A 22,767-nucleotide genomic window follows, 5' to 3' on the forward strand; every position below is an offset into this window, starting at 1 on the left:
TCCTAGAGGCAAACCATAATACTATGAAACAGCACGTCATGTGTAAGTAAATAGTAAAGCTAGTTAATACTTAGAAATATAGTCATGTTAAAAAGTGAACTGTTGCCCCCCTGTTCTGCATATGATATCCTGCAAGATGCTCTCAAGTTATCTCCCAGGATGGCTGAAAAGGCATGATAATCTCTAACTATCCTGCTATCTTAATTGGGTTCTAGAAGACTTCCATTTCTCTGGGTGTCGAGTTATCTGTCAGAAGCTGTAGGTTTTGGAAATACTCTAGTCAAGTTCCTCCAAAAAGAACTCCAATAAAAGAAAAGCCATTAGGGAATGAGAACTTCACAGTCATCAGTTCTTCACCTCAGAGGGAGGGGCCCAGTGCAACTCACTTCCCTGATACAAAGCAAAGCAAAAAACAAACAAACAAACAAACAAACAAAAGTTTGTCAGAGACATTTCCTAAACACTGTTAAATCATAAATGGTCCTCACTTTCAAGCATTTTTTACATAATTAAACCATCAGAATTCTTTGTACAGCACATTTATATTTCTGCACACCAGCTAATATAAATATTTACAGCTTTCTCATTGTGGTGGTACCTATAGCAACAAGCTGCCCTCTACAGCATGGTCATCATTTCATCTCTGGTGCTGGATGGAAATTATCTTAGGATATTTACAGCTCTAACGATTTCATAAAACATAAGGGGATAAAGAGAACGCTGTCTCTGCTGGTAGAAACTGAGGCAAATAATAGACATCATATAATGGCGCCTGCAGATGGACAATCACTGAATTTATGCCTTTTAGCCTTAGCCTTTGTGTTTAGTCAACCGCTATTGGTTAGGAGTTCAGTTTTGTTGTTGTTGTTGTTGTTGTTGTTTGTTTGTTTCTCTTTCTGTGAATAACCAAGTAAACTGAACACGTTGATAATGTTTAGAACTAATAGGAATCCGGTATGTGATTTGATGGCCATAATTGGAAACACAAAGCAATGTTTGTGGCATCAAAGGTGTGCCAAGAAACAAAAGGGGTACAGAGAAAACCAGAAATGAGAGACAAGGGGTCAATACAGAACGGACTCTGAAACTAAGCATTCTGGTTAATAACAATCTTTTCTCTTGAACTAAATTAAATGCTTTTAATTTGTAGATCTAAATTTTCTTATCAATACAATCTGAAAGTCAAGCTAAGTGGGCCTTGGGTCCTGTCTATGATTTGCTCCTTGTCACATCCGAGTGACAGCATTTGTCCTCAATGCTTGTTCTCCATGGAGCCGCTGAAGCCCCCCCCCCCCCCCCCCCGCATACTGAGACTACGCCAGAGAAAAACACAGCCACATATGACAAATAACTGTGATGACACTGCATGGCCAGGAAAAGGCTTCTGGGAAATGGCCTACTCAGCTCTGCATATGAATGGGGGCATGAGACCCAACAGAGAGCCCCAGCCTTCCTGGTGTCCTGGGCAGACAATATATCAGCTGAGGTTTCTCATCTGAACCAAAAAATAAAAATTATTGTCTGGGAATGTCAAGTGAGTAAGTATGTGACCATGTGAACTAGAAAACTCCATAAACCTATAAATCCTAGTTAATGAATAAAGTTTCAACTTTGAAAATCAAGGAGGCCACGGGGGTGACGACAGCACTCTGAGAGGAGACTCCATGCCTCCTGGGTTTGCTCTGGTAAAATACTGGTTGAACTTGTAAAGGCGCAATGGAAACAGCAGGCTGAGGATAGACCGAGAGATAGAAAAGGACAGAAGGAAAGGAACAGTGGCCTCTCAGTTCCAGTCTTTCTGATAAGCTCGAGGTCACTTTAAGAAGTCCTGCCTGTCTTCCTTGGTAGGAAATGCATGGCAGCTTACTCATTAAAGCCTGCAAATTATTGTTTGTTTTCTTCGTGCACCTCTTTCTCCAGCTGCAATTAAACACTGCTTTTGCTATGGTGACGTCCTCCCCGTGTTGGGACTCTGGGAATTCAGGTTGGTAACTCCTGTTCAAACTAATGAGCACTAGGCCTTTCTACCACCTCCCTGTGCCAAGAGCACTGACGAGCTAGACGTGGGCTTGAGTCTTAATGATGTGATGCTCTACAAACATGTTCTGCACCACAGAGACCTCACAGGAGGCCAGCACATCTGTGGAGCTTGCCCAGAGTCCAGCGCAGGGCACTAGAAGCTGTGCGGCCCACCTGAAAGCAGGGTCCCATTCTGTTCTCTCAGTCCCTACCAGCCTTTCAAGGCTCTGGCCAAAAGCAGCCCCTTCAGAAAGGCTGGCCAGCATAAGTGAGGGACTCGCATGAAGGAGGGGTAGTGGGTGTATCTTGCTATATGGGAAAGAAATACTAAATACTCAAGCCCACCTTTCAGCATATAAAGCACTCTGTGCATGTTTTAAAACATACACGTTCTTCATCAGTTTCTGTTTTAAGAACCTAAGAGATGGAGAGGGGAGCCTATGCCAACCCTCAGAGAGCACCTAGCCTAATGCATGAAACACACATGACACTAATTGCAGGGAAGGGGGACTGATTCTGTCTTCCTGAGACAAAGACACCACTGCCACTTGAGGAGTGAGTAGGACCTCCTCCCTAGGGCATGTGTGTATGAATGCATGTGCATATATGTGTACATGTTCACACATATGAATGTGGGGGGGTAGGTAGATAGATAGATAGATAGATAGATAGATAGATAGATAGATAGATACAGACAGACAGACAACAGTGGGGAAACCAAAGGGCAGCATCAAGTACTCTTTCTCAGGCACTACCTTTTATGTATGAGAATGAGATAAGAAGGCAATAAGATAATAAGCTAAGGTACCAAAGTAGCATATGTTATAGAGGAGTTTATTAAGTGAGCATGGGGAGAGAAGAAAAGGGGTGAGCAGTACCCCAAAGAGAGAGAGAGAGATAGAGAGAAGGATAGAGACAGAGATAGAACGAGTAAGAGGTAGAGAGGGGGAGTAGAGTGGAGAAAGGTAAAGAGAGAATAGAGAAGTGAGTAGAAAGGGAAGCCATGTGAAGAGTTTGTCCTTTCATGTGGTCCTGGGCAGGACCACACCCCATGGCAGGTGAGCAATGATATCACAGGTAGGTAGACTGAAGCAGACTGCTAACACCACCTGACTTCATCTTTTCTTGAGACCTCATTGGCCCGGACCTGCTAAGTGGGGTAGTCTGCCTGGCCAGCCGATGAGTGCCAGAAATACACCTGTGTCTATGTCTCCAGTGCTGAGATTATGAGTGCATGCTACCACAGTCAGAATTTTCCACTTGGGCTCTGGGGCTTAGGCATCTCCACTGGCTATGAGTAAAATTTTCATATCAAAACAAAACAAAACAAAAAACCAACATCAAGGAAACCAAAAATGAGCAGAGGCATTCCAAACAGAAAACACTGCACGCAGACTCTGCCAATGATGAGTCCAGTCCAGACAGACCAGAGAATGGAAGTTCTCAAAGGCTGGCATGCAAGGGAGTGTGCCCAACAAATGACTGCAGATCAAGAGTAAACTTAATAAAATAGTGTAATTTAATAAGACATGGAGATACATTTTATTAAGTCCATTATAGTTAAGCAACTTTTAGATTGAGAAGTGTGTTATTCTATTTTTGTCTGTTATTTAATAAACTGGTGGCCAAATTATTAATGGCAGTGGAGGGGTTAGTTCATTACCCTTTATAATCTAGAGTGGAGTGGCAATGCTGCTAGCATTTCGCTCAAATCCATTTCCTCTTTTTCCTGGGCACCCAGCTCGACCATATGTCCTAGCCTGCCTTGCAGTTAGGTTTGGCAGATGAACGAGTGTCATATGGAATGTAAGTGGAAGTGATGTGTGCCACTTTCAGGCCAAAGCTTTCAAAGCAAACACTCTCATCTACACTCTCTCTGGATTAAGATGGCTAAGCCCTAGGGGGATGCTGGAGCAACAGAATGGAAGAATGCTGTGCCCTGAATAACCAGCAGAGAAAAGAAAATAGCTATCAGAAACACCCGTCTCGGGAAATGGTTAAATAACAAACACATTTCCATTGGCTCAGTGCAGTGGCTTCCTTCTAATGAGAACCTGGTGGGAAAGAAGGGAGGAAGGGATTTTCCTGAAACACGACAAAGCTCTGCCTCAGCCAGGTGACCCAGGATAACATCAACGGGAGTAATTCCTGCTGGTAGCACAGATCCTTGGTATGATGGGGCCGAGATGGCACTTTATTCTCTGACTTCTCATCAGAAACCCATAAGCTCTAACGGCAGGAGAAGCATAAAGCAGATCGCAGCCAATGGGCACACAAAACACTTGATCCAAACTCCTCCAAACTGTCAAGGTCATCAACGAAAAGGAAATACAAAAAGTCACAGGCAAGACTAGAGAAGTAATACAAAGGGGCATGAGAACTAAATGTAACGTGGTATCCTGGAGCTGAAATAATCATTAGGCTGAAAATGACGGAAGCTAAAGGGCGTGGTGGCACATGCCTGTGATAACAGAGTTTGGTAGGGTGTGGCGGGAGGACCACAAGTGGTAGGCAACTCTGTCAGAAGGAAAGTAAAAGAGTAAGAAAGAAAGATGAGAGGGAGGGAGGGAGGGAGGGAGGGAGGAGAAATGGAAGGATGAAAGAGGGAGGAAGGGAAGGATGGATGGATGGATGGATGGATGGATGGATGGATGGATGGATGGTTGGAGAGAGGGAAGGACGGAAGGAGGGAGGAAAGAGGGAGGGAGGGAGGGGGAAGAATAGAGGGGAAGTGGAAGGATGAAAGAGGGAGGAAAACACCTATAAAGTTTAGATGTCACTGTATCATAATGTATCAAAATTAATTCTTAATTGTGACAAATGTCTCAGAATACACAAAAAAAGGTTGACACAGTCGACATTATAGAAAATGAAGAAGAAAAAAAAACAGTCTTTCTCTGAATCCTCTAAGAGGCTGGGTGAGGACAGAGGTAAAGGGCAGAGAGGATGCCATGCATAGGATCACATGTCATTCTTCTGGATAGCAGGCTGGTTTTAAACAGGAGTTTGATTTCAAAGTTGTCCTGAAAATACGATACCCAAGGAAGGTTTTTAGATAGACCCAATGGGTTGTCAAGCACCACCATTCAGCTGTCATCTAGGAGACCACAGTGAAAGCCAGGGCAGAGGTTGATCCTGGGAACCTGGTCATACAGCTTAGGATGAACAGCTGCCTGCAGAAAATACAATATGTCCTAGAAAGAGGAAGCACGTGGCATCCAAGACTTCCTTCATCACTTCCTGTTTTGTTTTTAGTTCTTTGAGCAGTGTTTATGCTATTGTAGCCCAGTCTACATAGCCCAGGATGCTCTCAGACTCAAGCACTAAGCCTGTCTTAGTTTCCATAGTGATAGGCTTACAGGGGTGAATCCCCACAGGCAGATCTTACACCATTTTCAAGATAAAAGCTAATTAAGCAACAAACAAACTGAGGCCCAGAGCAAATGCATTTTCACTCAGGTCACCCAACTGCCACACAGAGGACCATAAACATCCGGTCACCCAAGTGCCACACAGGGGACCATAAACATCCACTTTCTACATCAGCAGTATCCTCTCCTTCCAAAGAGCAGACAAGACACACCCCTTGCCCTGAGCAAGCAGTGGGCATGAACAGCTACAGGGCATCAAAGAGAAGAGGTTGGGGAAGAGGGTCCAGAAGGCAGGACAAGGTGGGACTGTCTACCTGTATATTCGTTGCTGGAGAACTGGTCCATCATTGAAAAGTAAAGGGCAAAGAACCTTTGACCCACAGAGTACAAAGTTGTATGCTTTTTAAAGAAGGAGGGGGGCTCTAATAAATCTTAGTCCATCAACTGTATTTTACTTATTTTGTTATTGATCTGTGAGCATTTGTTGAGAATAGGTATTTATTTGTACTCACCTGAGAATGGCAGGGGCGGGGGGTAAAGAAATGGAAAAAAAACTTGCATACTTGTTGAAAACATAATTTGATACTAAAATTACGACCAACTTATCAATACTTGTTCCTGCAAATTTGCTTATATGTAAATTCTACTTGAAAATTAAAATAAAACCTATGACCATGATGTCAGACTGTAGGGCAGACTGGAGCTGGAGGTTTGGCCTTTCTTGTTTTCATCCCGGTGGCCATACTTTCAGCCAGGTTCCCCTATAGCGGGCACACATTGTCCTGCAGATCCCAGTAAGCCCGTACTTACTGCTGATAGCAATAAGCGTGTCACTTATTCGTGTCTCACTTTACAGGCATGTTGACTGAGCCCCACTAAAGATGTCTCTCTCGTCCTGGTTTCAGAGCCTTAAAGGATGAAGTGGGCTGAGCTCGTGGACCTGGAGTGCCACCGCTCCAGGGCACCATTGGGTAAGCTACTTTATAAAGAGTGCAGGAAAAAAACGGGACCATGTACAGAGGAAAGCAAGCAAAGCAAGAAGTTTTGAAAGGACTAGTGTGAAGACTGGCTGAGCACTCAGTCGATGTGTATCCCGAAGAAGCATGAAACTGGGGGCCTTCTGGACTGCCTCTGGACTCCAGAAAGCAGACACTAATGAGATGCCACCAATTTGGGAGGCATCTACGTAGGGTCAGTACCAGGGCAATGGGTGGGAGCTACAGCAAACCAGGCCAAAGGGATGCTCAGTAAATTGTCTTAAAAAAAAAAAAAAACAGAATGCCTGAGAAAAGAATGTTTTCGTTTTTTCTTTTTTTTTAAATTCCTGGGCAGGAAAACTACAGGTCAGAGCATCTTCAAAAGAGGAAGCACTGAGTGGTAGTGCTTCTGGATCCTCATGTCACCAGGAAGTTTGGGATGAGCCAGTGACTGCTAAATACAATTCCTCTTCTCTGTTCGCTTAGTTTGAGCTTGAAATGGGGAACTGAAAAAACTGTTTTACCTGGGAGTCTGAAAATACAAAATTCTTTGATAAAGTTAACACAGACACCCACACACACACACACACACCAGTCTATGGTTTACAAGTGAGCCTTCTGTATTATGGCTTAATACTGCCCAATTAAAAGAACTAAGATTGAAGCGGCTATTAAATGAGTTTTGTCAAGGGCTTCTGGTGCCTTCTATGACTGCAGATTTCTAAACCAGTCTATGGGAGCTGGAGGTTATTCATTAGAACCAATAGCGTGACCAATACACCTAAAGGGAGAGATGAGGATATGTTTACAAATCATAAATTGAAGTACCAGATAAATAAGTAAGAAGCAAAAGGTAGTGCAACACTTGAAAAAGAATAGAACTCATCTGGACTTTGGGCACGGTGCAAAAATTACAGCCATACTGAGCTATGGTTATTCATTATAAATGCGTGCTCTTTAGTAAAAAAGAGAAGCAGCCCAGAGGCCTCTCATTCACCACACAGTACACTGCAATGAACAGACGAAAGGAACATCTTCAAGAGTTGAAGAACGAAGCTAAGGAGGTGTCATTGTAGACAGGCAGAATCTGCTCCAAAGCTTACAGAAAGCCACCTCCTGTCAGGAGTCCCTAGTGTCCACAACAGTGGAACAGGTGACAGATGTCATCAGCAGTCACCTACCTATGGGATGGGGATTTCCCTACTAAGCATGAGTTATTAAAAGTATATTCAAAATCTGTTTGTGAATATGTTCTTTCCTTCAACTAGTACTAATGGCCCAATTCAAACACACACACACACACACACACATACACACACACACACACACACACACACACATACACACACTAAACAACACACTTGACTTCCATGAGGTTGATTCCTGGTTCTTTAAAAAAAATCCCAAATATGGTTAAATTCAAATGGTGATTTGACATCATAAAACATGGAAGTGGAGCTAAGAAAACATCTCAGTCAACGACAGTTCAGTGCTGAATCAAACAGAGGAAAAGCATGCAACATAGTAAGCATAGTAAGAAATATGGTGAAGAGTCAGATAAACACATGTTTAATCAGAATCTGGTAGAAATGCTGTAGTTGAACATTAGGACACTAGAAAAGGACTTGAGACACCAAAGAAGAATGTGCTATGATAAACAGTTAAGAAAACAAAGCCTATAGCACCGAGTGAAGAGCCGGAGAAAGCTACTGTGGAATATCCTGCGAACGCAAGTAGTAAGCGCAAAGTATTTCTAAACTTGAAAAGCTTGGCCCCATCAGATCAGACGGGAGCAATCTATGGCAAGAGTGCACAAACCACAGCCCTGTCACTGCCAATTTTGTTAATAAATTGTACTGGCACACGATCCTGTTTGCTCATCATTTTCCATCACTGCTTCGATACTACACTCGGAGATGTGCTCTTGCAACCTGGGGTCTTAAAGTCTGCAAAGCCAAACATGGTGGTTGTTGTTATTGTTTTTGTTGTTTGTGTTTTTTTTTTCTTCATTAATTTATTTATTCACTTTACATCCTAATCACAGCCCCTACCTCTCTTCCCAGCCACCACCCCCCCAATTCTCCCTCTCTCTCTCTCTCAGAGAATAGGGAGGTCTCCCATGGGTACCAACCCACCCTGGCACATTAAGTTGCTGCGGGACTAGGCAGCACTGACTGAGGCCAGATGAGGCAGCACAGTTAGAGGAACGAGGTTGAAAGGGTCAGGTTAGGAAGGTCCCCCACTCCAGTTGTTGGGGGACCCACGAAAAGACCAAGCCTGTGCATCTGCTACATATGAGCAGGGGGCCTAGGTCCAGCCCATGCATGCTCTTTGGTTGGTGGCTCAGCCCCTATGAGGCCCCATGAGCCCAGGTTAGTTGACTCTGTAGGTCTTCTTGTGAAGTCCTTGACCCCTCCACTTCCTCCGTCATTTCCCCCGAACTCTTCCATAGGACTCCCCGAGCAGTCTGTCTGATGTTTGGCTATGGGTCTTTGCATCTGTTTCCATCATCTGCTAGGTGAAGCCTCTCAGAGGAGTTATACCAGGCTCCTGTCTATAAGCATAGCAGACTAACATTAATAGTGTCAGGGACTGAGTCTCACCCACGGGATGGGTCTCAAGTAGGGCCTATCTTTGCTTGGGTATTCCCTCCATCTTTGTTCCATCTTGGTCCCTGCATATCTTGTAGGCAGGACAAGTTTTGGGCCAAAGGTTTTGTGGGTGGGTTGGTGTCCTTATCCCTCCACTAGAAGTCCTGCCTGGCTACCGGAGGACACTTCTAGCTCCATAACCCCCACTGCTAGAAGTCTCAGCTAGGTTGAGTCCCATAAACTTCCTGGGGGCATGCAAACATAGTTACTATCGGGCTCTGTGCAGAGAGTTTGCCAACACCGACTTCACAAACCTTGTTTCTCTAACTCCCTTTGCCCTAAATTCACAGCTTCTGCCTTCCTCTTAACCCAGGGCTCCTCATCTGGGAGACCTCCTGTAGGGTCTTTTCAGATACCTTGAAGAAAACTCATCCTCTGGCTCATACACAGGTTAGCAGAGGATTCTCTGCAGGGTTACATCTTCGCCCCACCCCCATCCCCCTCATCCTCCTAAATGAACTATGATCATCTCAAGGGCAGGGACTTTAAATCATTCGGTACTGTAGCCCAATTCCGGCAGAGTACCAGGCACGGGGTGAATGGATAGTGTTCAAACGTTGAATGAGTAAGTTATAGCTGGCATTTTCCATTGTCACCTGTGACTTTCAGAGAAGCTCATTTGTAAAAAAAAAGAGCCATTCACAGCCATTTAATACAGTGCCTCCAGCCTTCACACTGCACAGTCTGCCGGGCACAGCAGCAGCCTCCATAAACTGCACGGTCTCCAATGCATAGAGCTGCCTCACACTTCAAGAGGAGTCAAGTGACCTTGAGACAGGAAATCCTTAACCTTGGTGCCGCCTCAAAGCCAAATGGAAAGAAACATCCAGCTTTTCCAGAGTGTCCTTTATGCCGAGGAAGACAGCAAGGTAGAAAACTGACCCACATTGTAAAGCTCCAGGAGTGATGAGATTTTTGTAATTTGCTAGCTTTAGCCCTCAGAATGTAGCCCCCGTCCTCCAGCACCCTTCCCTTTAATGTGCTCATGAAAGTTTAAAATAACGTGAACACCATTTACTGACTTCCAACATGCGCGAGGTGCCGGGTACAAAGATGAGCAAGAAGCACTTCCTGCCTGCAAGGCACCCACGGCTCATCAGGGAGGCGCACACACAACCAATCATTCCACCAGCCAACGTGAGAAGTGCTGTCACACATAACAAATAAAATGCCACCGGTTCGCAGAGTGAAGAGGCTAATTTTAGAGGGATGGCAGGTTGTGAGACAAAAGGCAGTAAAGAAAGACTTTGAAGAGGAAACCCCATTTTAGATAGCCTTGAGTAGGCAAGAGGATTTTTGCTTCCGGCAGGAGCAGTCATGTATTTAATACATTCAGAGGCTCTGAAAGCAAATGGGTGGTCAGCACGTGGGGGGGGGGGGTAACTCAGGAATGCAAATGAGGCAGGAAGGGGACACGGGGAAGAACTCAGGGTTGGGAACATCTCCAGGTTGGTAAATAAATCTTAATGCTTTAAGCAAGTTAGTCTTACTTCCTCCTTTTAACAAGAGATAGACATCCTTTTTACCATGTCTCCTGTATGTTCAAAAACTTAATTTACATCTTCTACATACGTATCCTTATTTACAGCCACATGCATGTACGTCTCCCCAAACTGTGGCTATGTGATGAGTGGAAAAGCACATTTTAATACACATCAGTACTGGTAATAAAAAACAAAACAAAACAGTCCCACACTCTGAAGGGCTACCTGCTCCCACCTCTTTGAGGAGTATAGCCTCAGGACAAAGTGAAGAAGGGTTTTCTGTTTTGTTTCCGGAAGGCTGCATTGTGTGACGTGCTACAGCGGTCATGGGAGCCACAGAGGGAGTTAGTTATCCCCTATCATAAGGACCAAGAGGTAAAGAAATCCACAGAGAGCTAGTGACAGTCACTTCTATGTTTAAGGAGACTAAGGATGAGAGATGTGAGGTCGCCTTCACCTACTGAAAGATGCAAAAACCTTTCACTCCCCAAGTCCAAAATCACCCCAGCTTCCGAGCAAAAACCCTGGGTGAAGGACACTTAAAGCAGCCACTTCCAGCAAGAGAAAGTATTTCTTGCTTCCCAGGTCTCTCTCTTCGGACAGGGTAGCCTGGGTATGGTATTCTTACCGGATCACAGTTGTTAGGGAGTAAAGGGCAAGTTTTATGTCACCTCGACACAAGCTGGAGTCATCAGAAAGGAAGAAGCCTCAGTTGAGGAAATGCCTCCATGATATCAAGCAGTAAAGGCACTTTCTCAATTAGTGATCAATGAGGGAGAGACCAGTCCTTTGTGAGTGGTGCTATCCCTGGGCTGTGGTCCTGGGTTCTACAAGAAAGCAGGCTGAGTAAGCCATGAGGAGCAAGCCAGTCAGCAGCACCCCTCCATGGCCTCTGCATCAGCTCCTGCTTCCTGGTTCCTGTCCCATTTGAGTTCCTGTCCTGACTTCCTTCCATAATGAACAGCAATATGGAAGTGTAATGCCAAATAAACCCCTCTCACCCCTCTCTCCCCAACTTGTGTTTTGTTTGTTTGTTTGTTTTTTGTTTGTTTGTTTGTATCAAGAGTGTTCCATTACAGCAATGGAAACCCTAAGTAAGGCACTCGGTTTTGTCAGATGACCCTTCAGAGAGGGAGGCCTGGAATAAACATGGCTTTGAGCGGAACATAGAGTGGGTGGTCCGCAGTTGATACTGAGGCCCTTGGGTACTCAAGCCACAAGATAATTCAAACCTGAAGACAGCCCTAGATGTAAGAGTTAGGATCTGGAAGAACGGCTCAGGAGCTCACTTGACTAGGGAAGAAGCAAAACACCAGGGGAAGACAAGAAACCAGCATGGCTGCACTTCCTGTCATGGCTGCACTTCCTCTCACCTCTGGAGTCAGGGCTCTCTAGCCCATGCTGAGACCCCTCTGTCTTCTACTCCTGAAAAATGGAAAGCGTTTCTCATAGCTCCCTCCAAGAAGCCTGGGCTTGTCTCAAACTGGCCATGCAGAATCTAGAAAGCTATGTCCCTTCCTCAAGCACAGGCATACTTTTCTTGCTGTGTAGTGAGCAGGACCCAGTTCTGAAGGACTTCCTAGAGAAGCAGCCATGACTGCAGGGTAGACTGAGCTTTAAAATACAGTCCATAAAATAGCCCCATGGTTAGAACCCATAAAAATGGGCAAAATCTGAGTTGTATGGAAAGATAGCAAATGTCACATAGTCAACATCACTGGGCACTTTATTTGTAAAGAAACGGAAGAAGTTAGTAACCAGAGCTACGTCACAGGGTTAATATCAGGCCGACACAGGCTCGAAGGAGGATTTCTTTGCTGAAGATGCCTTTCTCTCCCCACTGATCCTGAAATTTTTTCGAGTGTAATGTGCCAGTTTAATCTCTCTTCTTCCCTAACTACAAAGGAAAAGGCCAGAAGTAAATGGCAAACACTAATCTGAAAACAGCTTTTGGCCTTCTGGCACAAAGACAATAAAATGAAAAAGGATGAAGGAAATATAGACACCTCTGTGCACATGCAAAGTGTTCTATAATTGTTCTAGAAAAAAATCTGTTACTTGTAATTTTTTAGTTTATTCTCTTTATTATTTTTATTTAATTAATTTATTCAGATTACAACTCAATTGTTACCCTATCATTTGTATCCTCCCATTCCTCTCTCCCTCCCGCTTTCACCCTATTCCCCTCCTCTAGGTCTATGACCAAGGGGGACCTCGTCCCCCACTATATGGTCATAGGCTGTCAAGTCTCATCTTGGTGGCCTGCTTATTTACTTGTTACTCTTAAACTTCTTTTTCCACAGACACATATTTTAGCGCCAGAAATAAATGAACAGGACACATTACCTGGGAGACGTGACAACTTGTCAGCTGCCTGACATCACAGTCCACAGACAGATGTTGACCCTTTCCCAGACTGCCCTGCATTTCCAACTAGAAAGTCCAGCAAACTCCCCGATAGTTCCCAGATCCAAATGACCTATGTGTAAAATGATACTGTGGTAAAATGTGATTTTTTTTTTTTGTCCATCATCTTTTTTTAATACCAATTTCTTGTTGTTTGGGCCAGTTGACTTTTTATAATAGCGTCCTGTAATATGGATTGCAGAGAGCTAGGCGGTACCATCCACGAGGATGCGTCCACCAGGCTCTACGCTAGCAAGTTCAGAACAGGAAAGTATCCACAGTGGGATGTGCAGGTCACAGGCTGCCAGACCCAAATACCACCTCTATGTCCAATATTGCCACTCCTGCCCAGCCTATCACAGGACACTGACTGCCTAGCTACTCTTTCCAAACTGCACTGAAATCGGGGTAATATTTTACAATATAAATCGGCTCCTGCCACTCTCCCGCTGAAGCCCTTTAATGGCTTCCTATTTCATTTACAATAAAACAGCAAACCCTTACCATAGCCTGGAGAGTTTTGTACCATCTGGCTCTTCCTGCTGTCCAATCAGCATCTCGATTTACTCTTCTTGGCTCACTAGGCTCTAAGCACACACCCTTCTCCCTGGTTAGACCTAGAGATCTCTGGTCCTGAGCATCTTTATGCCTGGGTTGACTTCTTGAGATAAGTACCAGTCCTCTGCATGGGCTACCAGTCTAAATTTACCTTCATATACATAATCTTATTATATGTCGGCATGGGTTTCCCTTTTATTGCATATATCCTAATATATCGATAAGTAATTTCTATGAACACATCTACCCTCACATCTAGACTGTAGCATCAGCATACGCCCAGTGCTTAACCAATTGCTTAACAACACCATTTAGTAAGCAAAGTTCTTTAATAAGCTGATCTCTCTGGGTTATGGGTTCCATTTATACGATGACAGAATTCAGAGAGTTCAGTAATTGCAAAGATACAATCCAAGAAACCCAAAGACGCCTAAGGTAGAAACAGATGCTTGCAAGCTATTTGTAATAAGGTAGGACTGAAAATGGAGACTTTAAAAAAAAATAGATGAGCATCTTTCAACACTGTAAGTTAGTCAGTATTTAAAACTTTCCGGGTGAATTATAAATGCTACGCACTGAGTGGGCGCAAACAACTGATTTCTTGATTATGCAAGCACATGAAGGAGCTCAAAATATTTATTGATGTAAAGTGCACACTTGAGGTGTAGACACGTATGGAGTGCCAGGTCCCACATACACTAGGAAAGCTCTCAGGAGCAAATTACAACATGGGTGCAAGCAACCGCCACACTGCATATGACGGTGGACTTCAGGACTATGACATGGACCTAAGAGCCCACCAAGAAAGGAGAGGCAAGATGACACTTTCCAGGGCAGCTGCTCAGCCTGCAGGCAGTCTGAGGCTAAGAGCTCACCTCCCTGGTAGTAAACGGCAAGAAGCACCCTTTAGGGTCTGATGTACCAGCGACTGACTGGACCACAGCTACTGAGGTAGAGGACAGTGACCCTTCACGACTGATTCCATTTTCGAAATTGAGCACCTCTGCATGACTATGGTACATACTCCTTTAAGAACCATAAGCAGGAACTAGGGAGGTAGCTTTGCAGTCAGCAGCACTTACTGCTCTTGCAGAGGAACTGAATTCGGTTCCCTGGAACACAGATGGTGGCTCAAAACTATCTGTAACTCCAGTTCTCGGGGACTCGAGGCCTTCCTCTGGCCCCCACAGGCTCCTGCACATGTGTGGCACACCCACAAACACACACACACACACACACACACTCAGATACACACATACACATAAAATAAATAAATATTTTTAAAAGAACAATAGTCAATAAAATGTATGTTGACTTGTACGATTCACAGAATCAAAACTAGGGGGAAAAAAACCATTTATTTGATGTTTTAAGGCTTGCTTTTTGCTCAAATCAAAAGAAAATCGTTTGATTTTGGAATGTTGGATTCCCACCCCATCCCCCCCAAAAAACCAAAAAGCTTCTTACAAGTGTGTATCCACACAATCAATTACGTATATGGATCTTCCTTGCTGTCATAAATAGAAAAATCAATTAGATAGGATGTTCTTGGAATCTTTTCTTTTAATTAGGATAATGACCGTCTAGCCACTGCTTGATGTTCCGGGCTGCAATTTGATCTGTGATTGACATTTGAATTATCAGATTTATAATAATTTCACCAATCCACCAACGATTTCATTTCCTTGAACTCTATTTCATCATGAAATATTTTCAACGTGGGAGAAGTGTGACGCTGACAATGAAGGGTGTCCTAAAACCAGCACATTCCATCAGTAAAAGAACTCTGAGAATGCAGACTCAGCGTGGCCCCGTGGTCTAGCTAGCAGGCTCCAGCCCCACTGCCTCTCCAATGTCCATACACTCCATCTGGATACTAGCATGGTGGGTGATTGCTTCAAACCATTTTCCAGAATCTAAACATTACAAGCATCCCTCAACGTCATTTCTTCCCTGACTAGACCTGACCATATTTCTAAACTTGTCGTGCAGCCTTCCAGTTCGCAATTTTGTTGCTTTCCTCCCTCTATCCACAAGTGGTGCCTAATGCAAGTCTGTGCGCTGTACATTTTTACATAAGAAGTGCACATATCATTCAGTGACTGCTTTCATTCAATATTATATCCACATATCTGGATTATGAGTTTTCATCTGATCTGGAAAGACCCCCAATAGACAACCATGAGCATTTTGAGTTCATTGTAATCTGATTGACTTATTTATACATTACATCTCAGCTTGTGTTTTCTATTCCTCATGCATTTCCTGACTTTATAATCCTTATGGTTTTTTTTTCATTTAAATTGATCTCCTTATTCTCTCTATAATTTTTTCCTTATCTTAATTTAGAAATTACAGCTTGGTTTCTGTATATTTCTTTCTGTTTCTCGCTGAGTGTCTGTCTGTCTGTCTGTCTGTCTTTCTCTCTCTCCCCCCGCCCCGTGTGTCTGTGTGTGTGTGTGTGTGTGTGCGCGCGCGCGTGCTCGCGCGTGTGTGCATGCATGTGTGTGTGTGAGTGTGTGTATGTGTGTATGTGTGAATATGTGTGTGTGCATGTGTGAGCATGTGTGTGTGCATGTGTGTGTGCATGTGTGTATGTACATGTGTGTGTGCGTGTATGTGTGTGCATGTGAGTATGTGTGTGTGCATGTGTGATGTAGGGGTGTGTGTGTGTGTGTGTGTGTGTGTGTGTGTGTGTGTGTGTGTGTGTAACAGCAGAAATAGCAGACTGGCCTCCAATTCACTATGTAGCCAAAGACAGCCTTGAACTAAAGCTTGACCTTCCTGTCCCTCTACTTTTGAAGTTCTAGGGCTACAAGTGTACGTTACACACACATGGCTACACTTTCATAAATGTACATGGGCTTCTAATTTAACAAGCCCAAGTGAAAATGTTATCCCTCAGTTCCTACCAAATAGCAAAAAATATTTAAAATACTAGAAATCCACTACTTCAGTCCCAGCTTTTTTTTTTTTTTTTCTTTTAAACTTGTCATAAGTTTTTTTTTCAGTCTTTACTCTAGTTTTACCAACATTCTTACTATCTTTTATATTCTGGGATGCTCCTTTCAACTCTTTTCTGCACAGTCTATTTCCTCTTTGTGAACTAGTAACGATAGTGCTCGCGCTACGCTCCTAGCTCTCGCGCTCTCTCTCTCTCTTTCTCTCTCTCTCTCCCTGTCCCTCTCTTTTTCCCTCTTTTCCTCCTTGCCTTCCTCCTTCCTTCTCTTTAACTGTCCCTACCTGAATATGCAACCTCAAAAGGGTGCATACATTCTCTCAGCATCCCGAGACTACGGTCCCATTGTCTCCTAGCAACTCTTATCTCTGGTGATGTCTTCAGAGTCTCTTTCATTTGTATCCTATGCCATTTCTTCTCTGGTTGTTTTGAGATAGTTGGGCTTGTGTTGTGTGGCTTTGCCACAGCATTTGCACATCTGGATTTTCTCTAGAAGCTACACGATGGAAAGAGGCCATATGAACTTTTGAGTTCTGCAGCTTCACTTTTAATGTCTTTCATTATAGATGATGTAGCCCTGTCTCCCCCGGGACTGGTGCTGCATGCAGGCTGGGCATGCAGGCTGGAGCCTTTCCTTCTATGCTCCATTTCCCTTAAAGTCTCCCTCAGTGTTTTCCACTTGTGTGTTAATCTCTCGGGGAAGCACTCTGAGTGACTTATCTGATTTCATTTCAAATTCCATCATTTCCCCTTCCTATTGAATATAGCCTCCATTTGAATACATGCATAGAATTTTCTCTCCTAATATAATTACCACATGTTAATTCTTAGCACCTATCTTTTTTCCCCACACTGTCCTGTGGTTTCTGCTTGCTTTGTGCTTTCTGCTACTTTCAATTAAAAAACATTTCAAATATGCTGATAGTGAAGCTGCCTCCTATTTGCCTAGTGTCTAGAACTTGAGAACTTATGGGCTGCACGGTTTCAATATTTTGACCATAATGTTTTCTTAATAGGGAGCAGCCTTGAGGCCCAGCACTGAGAAATTCGTGCGGTGGTTTTGCATGCTGTCTGTACCTTATGGATTTCTCCAGCTGGGGAGACCTGTTCTGTGTAGCCTCTCTGACTGGAACTCCAGTTGGACAAAGAGAATTTGAGAGTAGATTGCACCTGGAACATAGTGTATTGACCAACTGGCCCAGCAACACACTCTACACTCTCATAGATGCGCATCAAGCCCTGTTCAATTTTATTGAGCAAGTGGGAAATTTTCCCTAGTCATGCTTTCACAGGATGGACCTAAGTCTCTGCAAACACAGGCTCAAAGCCTGGTGCCTGCATGAGAGCGCACTACAAAATCTAAGTCATAATGTCTAAATCTGGCAACTCCCCCATGAAGTGCACAAGTCACTTCCTGTTCATTTATGTACCTACAAATTTGCTCTTCATTTTTTGGCACCTGAAGATTTCCCCCGTTTCATTTTGAGCTCCGCTGCGCATTTTAACTGTTGTTGTTGTGATAGTCCTCCTACGGTGTATCTATTTTAAGGGAGAGGCAGAGGTCTTTTATAACAGCTCACATTATAATAGTCAAAGTATTATCATTTCACCACCAATGTTTCTTACACTTCCTGCCTTTAACAAATGGCACCCCGTGAGACTAGAGTGAAAAGGGGATGTACACGAAAGATGCTTGGAATGACTGGGACACAGATATACACATTGTATCCCCTCTAAGAATCCAGCACTAGAAGAACAATAGAGCCAATTTGAATGCGAGGATCTTGGGACACGGCAGGAAGCCCCTTAGTTACTTGTCCCTGAACTTTAAATCTTAAAAGTACTTTTAAATCATCTACTCTGTGGCTTAAGAAGATTCTGATTTAAACAGATATTTTCCCTAGGGGACTATGAACCACTCATCAGAAACTTACTGCTATTCCCCATCCCTATTTCACAAGGGAGGACATTGGAGCACCTACACAGAAGAAACGACTTTTGAGATGTATTTCAAGGTTGCCAGCTGTCAATCAGACCCTTTTACCCACGGCAGTACTTTCTCTGGGAGGATACAAGGGATGGGATAACCATTGAGATGTAATATGAATAAATTAATAAAATAAAATTTAAAAAAGGAAAAAGAAAATAAAAGTGTAAACATATAAATGCAACTATGTTTGCAGCCGCAAACTTAAGTAGCTAAACCTTAGGTTATTAGTAAACATAATTTATACCATCTACATTGAAGACTTAAAGATTTTTGTCTTTTATGAGCACTATGCACTTGTGTTATATCAGCTTTCTAAAAGCAATGGAATAAGCCAGTTTTCTGTAGAAGAAATCTCTTTAAGAATATTCTCTAAAAAGTTTACACTTTGAATTAAGAAAACAACACTGATTTGTTCCATCTGACTTTAATCTAATCCTATTATTCCCAAAGCTATTGTGCCAGGAGCGCTTCTTCATCAGCATTCACCAGCACATGTTGGCCTGTCCACAGGACCATGCAACACATGCCTACGAGTACTTCCTAAATATGCCAATGTTTATAGAAGGGAAGATATTTATAGGATAACCAAAAAAAAAAAAAAATGTCAGAATTGTCTCCTTGAGTGGGAGAGGAAGATGACACTACAGAGGTCCTTCTGTGCTCTGACACCATGGTAATAAAGGAAGAAATTTAATAACATGGGGGACAGTTCCAAAGGTCTAAGTCTGCTCAGAAATCAGTAAAGCTATGAAATGTATAAAATGCCTACCTTCTAGAATACATGGAAATACCCCAAACTCTCTCTCCCTCCCTCCTCCCTTTCTGTCTCAGTCTCTCTGTATCTCTGTGTGTCTGTGTCAGTCTATGTCTGTCTGTCTGTCTGTCTGTCTGTCTGTCTGTCTGTCTCTCTCTCTCTCTCTCTCTCTCAGACACACACATTCACACACACATACACACACACACACACACAAATAACAGTAAATTTCCATCCCCCCTCCCCCCGCACATTTCATACACTTAAGAATGCTATCTTGTTAAGCAGTTTCACAGAACTAACTTCTGGTCAGGACCTTTGGAGCACATAAAATCTCTCAAGAACTTAGTAGAACTATCTCTATCCTGGAGTGAGAGGTTGTGTAGATAGCTTAGTCTCTGGTCCCAGCAATGCCATTCTGTAGTTCCCTACATGACTCAGTATTTTCATGTAAGATAAAAGGAGTTACACCACTGAGACTTTTTTTTAAAAGACCTTCATCTTACGGTCTTAAAACAATACCGGTATTAGTGATAAGGCATTGACTTACTGTCTCCTTATACATTGCTCATTTGATGCCATAAAATACCCAGATCAGAGCAGCCTCAACCTCCACAGTAGCGCATAACAAAGATGTTTTATGGCTTAGTGCTATTGGGGGGAGGGAAGGAAATTTCCAGAAATTAACAACAAGACTTAATTTAAAGGCTGTGCCAGAAATCTCAAAGAACTTTAAATCAGTTCCAAGTTTAAGCAATAATAATTAATATCCACTAATAATTAGTGAGTGATGTGTAGTTTAAACTCCCGGTGCCTAGGCTTCCCTCTCTTGGCTCATTACTAAGAATTACAATTGTCTGTGCTGCAGACAATCCTTTGGGCGAAGCATATTTCATCTGTTTGCTTAATGGACTGGCATCTTCTTGGAATTCAGAGTTCCAGAACTTAGTATAGAAGGTGGAATAATTTATAATCAATTCCAGCATTCTCTTTCACATGGAGAAAAGGTTCAGAGCATTTCAAAGCTTAGCATCCTCTCAAGTCTTATGTGCACTTAGGTGAAAACACCAGCCTTCGTTTAAGGATCTAACATAGGAGATACAGATGGGGGCTATTAGGCGGTGGGTGGTCATAAGAGAAAACACATAATCTGAGCCAGACACATTATGAAAAGGTGGCAGTGATGTTATCTGAAAAACAGCATTCATGTGCAAGCATCCTACTTATGACAGACCATAAAAACAGCTCAGGAATAACAAGTCCCTAATCGATCCATTGGCCGCAAAGCCAAGCACCTTAGACTTTTCCATGCGACAATGCTGAAGGCAATTTTTGCTTCATTTTGCCACAACGGCTTTCCTTACTCTTGAGATCTGGTAGCAAGAGAAAGATTGTCACCTTCTTTTCCTAGGTCAGTGCTACCTGGCATCAAGGCAACAGACTCCATCTAGGTAAAACTAAATGGGTCAGGTGGTCAACTATAGAAAACAGAAGCAGCTAGGGAGGTGAAATCACTCAACAATATATTTTATCTAATATAATATATCCAGAATATACAGCCAAGACACTTCACCATCATCTTTCTCACACTGTTGTCAAAAATCTACTGTATATTATAATTACAGCATGTCTCACTTTGAAGTAACCACTTTTCAAATGCTCAAAGGGCCACATGTAGCTAGTGGCTACAACATTCAGAGGCACAGTCGGAGTTGGTTGCACATTATGGCAGTTGTACTTTTCCAAACATCACTTAAATGGTTGCTTTAGAAAGCAAAACTTTATGTCAATGGCTTACATTGTGACTACAGAGAAGACACAAGCGAACAGCTACCACATATGCTCTCAGCAATGCACACCAAAATAGGGTGCAAGGCCAGCATCACGTCCTGAGCACAGCGGCTCGCGTTCCTCCCACTCTCAGCCTGACCCAGTATTCTGTCCTCGATCTTGTGCCAAGGTATACAAGTGTAAAAACGAGCACTCTGGCCAGTGGCCTGATGAGATTGACCCCTCTAGTGGAAGGCAGAGAATGTAAATAAGCATTAACTGTAAATACCGAGACAGGCTTGGGAAGAATGTTGGAACTTACCTCCCCTCTAAAGGGGAGAAACGACTAATTCTAGAACATAAAAGAAGATAACTCCAGAAGAGTAAGTAGTGACAAGTTCAGTGGACTATGGACGGATAAGAGAAAATGTGGGGGCTGGGGAAGGATAATATTTCACACGTGGTCAAAGACAGGGGAAGAGGTTCAAGGGCAGGAAGGGTTTTGTTGAGTTCAAACATTGAAAACGGGGCTGGAGTTCAGACAGTGAGAGGGAGAAGTGACCCGATAGGATAACAAGAAGCAGTAGTGCCAAACCAAGGATCTCTGCAGAATGGCAGGGTGGAGGAGGAGAGAGAACCAGGGACACAAAGATGGGAGCTACAGGGGCACGGTTTGATTGCGCAAGCCCATCAGCCGCACAAGACAGTAGAGACTCCGCATCCAGGCCGCCCTTCTGTGACAGCCTTGCCACTACTACAGAACACGAAACACACAGCTGTCAAGTCCTGAATAGTACAATGCCAACAGGCTTCTTTGGCTCTATCCACCATTTGTCCAAAACTATCAGCCTTCCTTTTTATACCAATAATTCGTGTGGTAAATAAGAAAACGAAGTTTAAAAGCCCTCAAACAAAGCAATTTAACCAAGCAACGGAAATCTTTCCCTGCTTTACTATTACTTATCGAAGGCCAGTAATTGACCAAAAGAGGTTGGCTATAAATAAACTATACTACTTGCGTTGTGGTGGTATGAGTGGGGAGAGTGGCCATGGGCTCATAAATTTCAAGGCTTGATCTCCAGGTAAATGTTTGAGGAGGATTAGGAGGTGTGTGGCTTCAAGAGACTTGCAGCATTTTGAATTAGCTCTCTCTGCCTGCTACTTGCAGGTCATGATGTTGAGCCTCCAGCTGTTCCTGCAACCATGCCTCTGAAAATATAGCCCAGTTTAATTCTTTCATTTATAAGCTGCCTTGGACATGGCGGTCTGCCACACCAATAGAAAAGGAACTAAGGCATTACTATAGCATTACTACTTGTAGTTCTACAGTATATTTAATTATTTCTTTTTTAAATAGTACAAAATATAATTAAGATAGAAAATGCGCATTTAATATAATTACTAGATTTTGGTTTTTAAAACTGTTCTAAAGTAAGAATATATTTAAAAAAATTTTATTCTTGTTCAAAGTAGTGATATGTCACAGAAAATATCCAATGTATCCAATGTAACAATGTATTTAAAAGTCCCATAGAGAATTCTAGAGAGAACCAGGATGGGAGGGTGGAAAAGAAGGAGGGAGCAACTTTAACACAGGCAAACTGATGATGAAATGACAGTAATGGGACAACGACGTGGAGATGGAAAGTAGTTTAGGGTGCAGCATTGTCTTGACAGTCAATAACTTCATGTGGGCAGAGGGGGAAATGTGTGGGAGGACAGCAGGAACAGCAAGTGGACAGGTGGAATCAGGGCACAGCAGAATTCCCTCCGTAGGGTAGACCCCTGCCTGGTCTCTTCCACTCCTAACAGCATATAGCATTGCTAT

At 43.2% G+C, this 22,767-nt stretch overlaps 1 protein-coding gene across 4 annotated transcripts in view; it reads right to left on the reverse strand.

Annotated features, from left to right (window-relative positions):
- Fgf12 (fibroblast growth factor 12) overlaps positions 1 to 22,767 on the reverse strand; it is a 540,804-nt gene that overhangs the window by 204,831 nt on the left and 313,206 nt on the right. The gene's annotated exons all lie outside the window — the stretch shown is intronic.

Source organism: Acomys russatus, chromosome 8, assembly GCF_903995435.1.
Source record: "Acomys russatus chromosome 8, mAcoRus1.1, whole genome shotgun sequence".
Taxonomy (NCBI): domain Eukaryota; kingdom Metazoa; phylum Chordata; class Mammalia; order Rodentia; family Muridae; genus Acomys; species Acomys russatus.